An 8,354-nucleotide genomic window follows, 5' to 3' on the forward strand; every position below is an offset into this window, starting at 1 on the left:
TTTTAGTGTCAAAAATAAAGTTTTTGTTTATATAAATTAAGTCTTTTTTTCTATAGGCTCATTGCCGTGCTACGCTGCCAATATTATGGTTTGAGTTGCTTTAAACATTTTGAATTATGTGCTGTTCTATAAATAGTTAACGAATTCATGCTACCAACCATCTACCAACTATGCAATTGTTAGAGACCAACTTTCTGAATAGTTTCGTCGAAAATATACAAGCAATATGCATTGTCGCTTCCTGCCAGTAAAATTTACTGATCAACTTAATTCTCAAAATTCTTCCAAACGTTTAAGCTAAGTAATAATATTTTAATAGTAAACTGCTTTTTTGTTATGGAGCAAATAGACGGTTCATTTAAGTAAAAGACTTGAATAATAAACAGCTTCTACTAAAAGTATTTTTTATTCGGACGTCTCATAGGTGATGCGGTATCGATGCGGTGTCGAAGTTGCAAGCTGTTTATAATCGTCTAATTTCGCCATTATGCTTAAGCTCTAATTTTCTAAGATAGCAATCATGCCGTCACATGACGACTGCTTCATAGCGTCAAATGACTTCAATTATCTGATGATACCTTGTCTATTAAAAAAAAAAATACTGTAATTAACAATAATTGGTAGTAAAGTAATCCTACACCAATGGATTTCACGTCCCCCTACTTTAACATTTGACGGAATGTCGATTGGATCAATCCGAGTTTCCTCACTTTAGTCACAGTTCAAGACAGTTAAGGAACTTCTGACAAAACTTCAAGGCTTGGAAGTCACTGGCAGGCGTCAAATGTTACACATTTGACGCTAGTAGCCCTAAAGTAGCCCTATTTTTCTATGATTTTACGTCATTCACTCATAGCATAATATTTGACATATCGTCAATTTAGGATCAAACGGAGAGAGTTCCCTCACCCTAGTTAACTCTGCTTCAATTCACTCTGCCGGTGCCAAAAATCGGTCGATCTAGCGCATGGCTATCTTAGGGCTTTAGAGCTTAGGTTTGAGACTGCCTTAAGTTATTCTAAATCTGTTTTTTTAAATAATAATTATAATTGCTGTATGTTTAATATCGTATTGTTGTATTGCATTAATATTATGATTGTAAAGTTAAATTAATATATATTATGTAATGTTACAAATGTCTAACATCTCTGGAACTTCCTTGTGGCAATCTTCTATTTAAATTAATATAAAATGCGATCAAAGTAAGAATAAGAAAGTCAATGACCTCAACAAAAACGAAATTATTTGAATACATAACTCAATTTTTCTTTCAACATAATTTAATTGTTTATATTATTATTTACAATAGACTGCAGCTTTCGCTGATGCATATATATCAAAAGTTCTTCAAGTTTTGTAAATGTTTGTCCAGTCTGTTCTTGAACTGGTTAACAAAACTTGACATAACCACATCCTTGGTTATACTATATTATATGGAACGAGTATTTATTCGTCCAAGTATGGAACATAATATAGTATACAATTTTATTGAAATCAATGACACATTATATTATTATCACGAATAATGACTTGGTGATGGGTAAGGCAGAAGATAAAACCGGCCAAGTGCTAGTCAGACTCATGCACCGAGGATTCCATACTCGGGAATTTTTCCGACATTTTGCACGATAAATCAAAAACAGTTATGCATAAAAATAAATAAAAATCTCTTTTAGAATGTACAAGTAAAGCCCTTTTATATGATACACCACTTGGTATAGTTATCTTATTTTGAAAATTGAAAATACTAATTATTTGTTAATGAACACAATTTAATTTTTTTTTTGTTTTGTTACCACAAACTCACGGTTTTTGGATTCTTCCCTTTACTTGTGCTATAAAGCCTACCTACCTGCCATATTTCATGATTCTAGGTCAACAGGAAGTACCCTATAAGTTTTTTTGACAGCTACGACAGACGGACAGATGGGCAGACGGACAGACAACGAAGTGATCCTGTAAGGGTTCCCGCTTTTCTTTTTGTGGTACAGAACCCTAAAAACGCATGAGAATAGAAGACAAAACGCCTTACATATGTGACGAGTATACCTAGTAGTTTTAAGCCTTTAGTTACGTATCTAACGAATCTATTTTTTACATATTAAATAACATCTTTATTTAAAATATATTGCCAGCTAAGATGTCAGAAAGTGATTCCTATTTTTAGTTTGACCGCATAGAGAACTATGTTGGGGTGGTTATATGATGTTGCTCAAACTGATTAACTTTCAATCATGTATGTAGTACCTAAACATTGTACGAAATTTAGTTCTGTGATCCAATAAAATTATATGGTCACCTAAATGTTTTATTTGTTATGCGGATGTCCATGATATACAAGGAACTAAAAGCTTAATTTTCTATAATCCGCTGAAACAGACTAATCTGCATGGTGCAACATGCAGCATGCGATATGCGACCTCCCCCTGCTATACATGCAGGAAAAGCCAGCCATCAAGTAAGCAATACGCGCCACCACCACATATCCATCATCCCATCGATATCGGATGCACTACATTTTTGTCTGTTTCAGTGGATTATAGCAAATTAAGCTTTTGATTCCTTGTTATTAGAAAAATGTTTAAGAAGCCTCGACACTTGCTGCGGTTTCATTGTCCTTAGCACTAATACACCTTAGTGCGACGGACGACCTGTTTTTGAAGCAACTGAATTTTCGCCATTTTGGCGCTGAATCCCACTTCTGATCCCAGTCTGATATTGAATATACCTGGATTGCAATTGGTAAGAAACACAGATTGCGGAAGACTAGAGTTTTCGAATCTTGAATGCCTGAGAGTTAACTCCATAATGTTCTCCAAGGATGTGTGAAATCAGTCAATCCTCACTTGGCCAGTGTCATGGCCATGAAACTTTTTTTATTTTGAAAGGAAACCCATGTTCACAAGTGAACCGGTGACTGGTCGATCATTATGTTTTTTTTAAATAATAAAATAGCGAACAAACGAGCAGACTGGTCCCATGATATTAAGTGATTAACATCCCATGAACATTTGCAGCACCAGAGGAACCGCCGATGCGTTGCCGGCCTTTCAGGAATGTGTGTGGTTCACCCCTTGAATAATTTAATTTTGTAATTTAGGAACACCTCCGATGGGAGTTGATTTCACTGTGCATGGCGTTCGAAGTGCACCAGGCAGGCACCCAGGTGGTGAGGGTGAAATTGCTTGTGGTGGCGTGCGGTGCGGTTGTAGAAAAAGATATGATGATGACGACGATGAGAGTAGTGCGAACGTTAGCCATATGTAAGAGAAATGTTGACGCAAAGCGTTTCGTGCGTGTAGATGGAATTTGCAGCATTCCTAGGTGGTACAGTATCTATTAATTATAATTAACAATGCAAAGATTTACAACAATTATCACATAAATCACTCAGTCTCAATTATAATTCAAGAGAAGAACAGAAGTCGTAGCATAACAGTTAATGCAGAATTGGGCGTACTTATGACGTCACGTCAAATTCACCCTCAGCTTGGATTTTTACGTCCACAATCCACATCGCTGGAATACGGTCTTTAAGTAGAGGGCAATAAGGGTGGTAAGTGAGCGAGAGGTCTGTTTCAGACAAAATCAATGTTCATGTCGGTGTGGTAACCAGTCCTGGCAATTGTTCAAGTTTCAACGTTTGCCAAAATATTGTACAGATACCTTTCCGAATTTCGGCCAATCTTTGCACTCGCACTATATCCATGGCGACTATAGCTGTTGTTAACCGTATTACCTAAAGGTACGCTTACTCGGGCAATTAAAGTTCCTTCATGCAAGGCAATTTAGTCAATTATGACGTCACAACCACATGAAGCAAATACCCAGCAATACCTGAAACTTTTATGCAAAATAACTGCTTCAGATTGCTCCTTACGTGTTGCCGAGCAACAACTTTGCTTAATAAGTTGCTCATGTAAGCGCACCATAACTGCATCATTATCACACCATCGTTATTATTATAATCCTAATAATATTATAAATGTGAAATTATTTATAAATATGATAGTGTCTTTATTTGATGGTTTGCCCTTCAATCACACCGCAAGGAGCCAAGGAGTACGGTCAACATTTAAATTTCACACTTTATTTGTAGACTAGCGACCCGCCCCGGCTTCGCACGGGTGTCCCGGGATAAAATATAGCCTATACGGATTCGGAAGAATCCCTCTAAGTAATGGTAAAAGAAATTTTGAAATCGGTCCAGTAGTTTTTGAGCCTATTCAATACAAACATACAAAAATACAAAGGTTTCCTCTTTATAATATTAGTATAGATTAAAACCATAAATATCAGTTTGGTTTTCACTGGCATTCCTAGAACTGTTTTAACATTAATTAGTCGCTTTGTTGCCCATGACCCATCCCAAAATCTCGTCCAACCCAACGTCGTTATTAACGCCATCTTGAGGAGAAGGAAGTCAACAAACCTAAAAATACAACGCCATCTACCGTCACACCATGAAGTGTTTTAAACGTTTTATAAGAATAAATTCTCCGGTTGAACGAAGGTTGACCCTCTCGACGTTATATATAGCAATAGATGGCGAATAAAATACAACGCCATCTATCGGAACAACGTGAGGTATTTTAAATGTTTAAGAATATGACAATAGATGGTGCTATGTAGTATGTTAAGATTATAACACAACTTAATTGCTCAAAAAAACAATTAACAAATTAACCTTTAGGTAGGTAGGTACTATATAATTGGTTTCTATTTTTTTTAATTGATAGGTACTAAAATCAACAAAGAACTTTTGGTCTAGTAGAGATTTAACGCATATCAATCGATTGCGATTGTTGAGCAACGTTGACGCGAAGTCGGTAATTGGATAGGTGACCGGATTTCTAGGTCCAAATACAGACTTTTCGTTTTCACCTCACCTCGTGCCTCACCCCGGTTTTTATCTCCAAAATCTGATAATAACTGAAAAACTTTACCTAGGAGAAATTCTACCACCATAATTATTATTATTATAATGCAGTCATTAAACTCAGCTATGAAGATAACGACTTTAAAAAAGATAATAAGATAAAAATGTTGATAAATAGCTCTTAAAATCATTATTTTTATTATTTCTACTTGAACGCACGTGGTTTCTTAACAACTAATTATGAAATATCATCACAGATATTTCCGATTAGCTAAATCATACACCTACTTACATTGTTTATTTCTCGGCCGCCGCTTCTGTCCTTCTTCTATCAAAGCTGTATTACGTTAATACCTATCCTATTCAACTTAACTACCTACAGAGTACAGACGTAAGACAAGCATCATATTTTTCTTTGTGCCGCATGCAACATTGATTTGGCCATTCCATTGAAGATAGTGACAAACTAACACAGGTCTACAGCTTATCAGAAGGAAGGAAAGGAAATAGAAAGGCATACTTTTGGCTCATCCTAACAATAATACCCTAATACTCGTATGTCGCATTTAACCGAACTCTGCTACCTATCTTTCTCATCTTATTTTTCAGGAAATGTAAAAAACTGGTACTTATTTGAAAAAACGATGGGTATTTTGAAAAGATCAACCTGATAAACTTGCATGTAAAAATATAATTTTTTTGAGGTTCTGTAGCAAAAACGTGCCAACAGGACCCTACTGCTAAGCTTCCGCTGACTGTCCGTCCGTCTGTCTGTTTCATGAACCGTAATAGTTGGAAACATGAATTTCACAGAGTGTGTATTTCTTTACTGCCGCTGAACAGCAACAACAAATAATAACAAAAATCGGCCCAGTAGTTTAGGCCCTACGGTGGAACACACAGAATCTGGATACAAACATACACACATACATACATAGACTGTTAAAATCATAACCCTTCCTTTTGGCTTTTGGCAGTCGGGTAAAAACCAAGACGGCGAGCGCCCCGCACACCCGCACAGCTCCCGTGCTAACCCAGTGCGGGCGAACGCGGGTGACGTGCGGGTGTGCGGGGCGTCCCCCCGCCTCATACCACGATTGCCATCTTAACCTGTCGCGTACTACATTTAAGCTTCCATTAAGAAAAACAGAATAGATCAAGGATAGTATTCACATAATGCATGATTGATATATCACATTAGAAGAGCTTACACCTATCTACCAAGCCTACTTGTCTAAGCATAAAACAAATAAAACACTCAAACATCAGTCCCACATGATACAATTTAATGACTTGCAACATTATGTCGAGCATTCTATTACAATAATGGAAAAATAAATAACTTTTTGTTCGTTCCGAGTCACAGTAAAGATTAGCTTGGTTGACCATAAACTCTTTGATCGAAATACTATGCTGCCTTTTATATATATGTATAATATAGACTTTATATACAAGAAGCCAGGTTACATTTTTGATGCATCTCGGGTAAACAAAATATTATGTAAGTAATCAAACAATACATAAAGTCTCAGTTTCAAGAGGGGTCGCATCATCACCTGCTCTATACTAACGTGGTTTGGCTCTCATTTGAATATAGTGCATACATTTTGAGAATGCACTCGCCATATTTGCTCTATTATGCGTCAACTGTCATATCAAATAAATGATTTTAGTCCTTGATCTAAGAGCAAATATGGAGCGTGCGTTCTCAAAATGTATGCCTTATACTAAATATTGTTTGGTTAGTATTCAATTGAGAAGGAAACTTCGTTTGTATGGAGCGAGTGACGGATAGACTGCTGTTAAGATAGGAAGTGGGATTAGCTGGGTTCACACTGCACAGGTACAGCGGTCTCGTAAGGCTTTGTTTTGAGCAGCAATGCAACAACTGTGTCCACTGTACCTATAATAATTGCCGTTTAGCCAATGCCACGCCAAAAACGTAATTAAACATTAAAATTCTGGTGATTTTCGATAATGAAAGATTTCTTACGCAAAATACTAAACACGCATATCGCCAAAACACCAAAATGTCAAAATTGAAATATTTGGACCATTCATTGTTCCGAGGTTTGGACATACAAAATCCAAAATTTCATAATTTCATAATAAACAAGGTTTTCGAAAGATTTTCAAGGTTTTTTTTATAAATTTTAAGGTTCTGTACTATAATAATTTCAGAAACCTTTATTACATAGCAAAAGTTACAGCGATTCGGTGTTGCGCGTAAATTCATTATGCAAAAAAACAAAACCTTGCTAGGCTGCCGCGCAGAACACTCTAACATTGTTCAAGTTTAGCAGTAAATACATACGTATAGTAAACAAAATTCCACGGCCAAATGAGCTGAAAAAGCTTATATGTTAAAACTTATACACGTAACTTCTTTTACTAAACATAGTCATAGAAACATAGAATAATTAAGTAAAATAAACCGGGTTATGTTCGATGAGACGCTTCGCGCCCCCGGATAAGGGATGTACTGCCGGGATGCATATAGTATTCAAGCAGGACACGAGGCAATAGGTTGGCATATTGATTCGATGCACACTGCGACTGCGTACATGTATCCCGGTGTACAGCTATAAATAACCTGCACCCGGAAACTGCATATTAGCTCGATTGATTATTTTGTTAATAAGGCAGTATCAAACGTCATACGTCACGCATCAAAATAACTCCCCCGCTTTCTTTTCATCGAGCTACCCTTGCACGGGTCGCCACTTTTGAAGCACGCTTGCAAAAAGGCCAGTAGGCATTATAAAATATCAGTCAGTGAACGACAAAGCATAGAAATATTCCGCACGCTCAGTTGTAGTGTAATGAAACTACCGTGGTGAGCGGTGCATATAAAATATACTGACACGCGTCTTTCATGAGCTATGACCTTAAAGCTTGTATCAGTTTGAGCCAGTCAATCATGGTGAACCAATCAAGAGCATGCTGCGATTTTTACAAATGGCTAATACTTTCGAATCACAATATTAATAATACAGCCTTCTATTGTTCAATGAAATTAGACTTTTAGAACAACCATTAAATATTTATTGATCGAGAGCATCATAAACGTAGACCTAGACAGATTCTACATATTTACAATTTTTAACTACTATCATTAAATTATCCTTTCAGAAAGTGGTGTGGCTAAACAGTGATTTAATTAAAAAAAAAAAAACATTTTTAACTTACATTTCTGATGGTTTCCTACGATATAAATTTTACGGTGCAGGATACTTAAATCTTTTTCTGATCAATCAATAATACATTTAAACAATTACCGAATAATAAAACCGATTTATATATCAATACCAATAATATTTATAGTACATCACTTAACCAGCTACAAAAGATATTTTTAGTACATTTTGAAGATTTGATATTTTATCAGATTCACTTATTATTATTATTTTATCACTAGTGATGTAACGAATTGACAAAATGATTGAAAATAAAAATAATTATAGTCGAAAAGGTA

The sequence above is a fragment of the Maniola jurtina genome, chromosome Z, assembly GCF_905333055.1.
Source record: "Maniola jurtina chromosome Z, ilManJurt1.1, whole genome shotgun sequence".
NCBI classification, from domain to species: Eukaryota; Metazoa; Arthropoda; class Insecta; order Lepidoptera; family Nymphalidae; genus Maniola; species Maniola jurtina.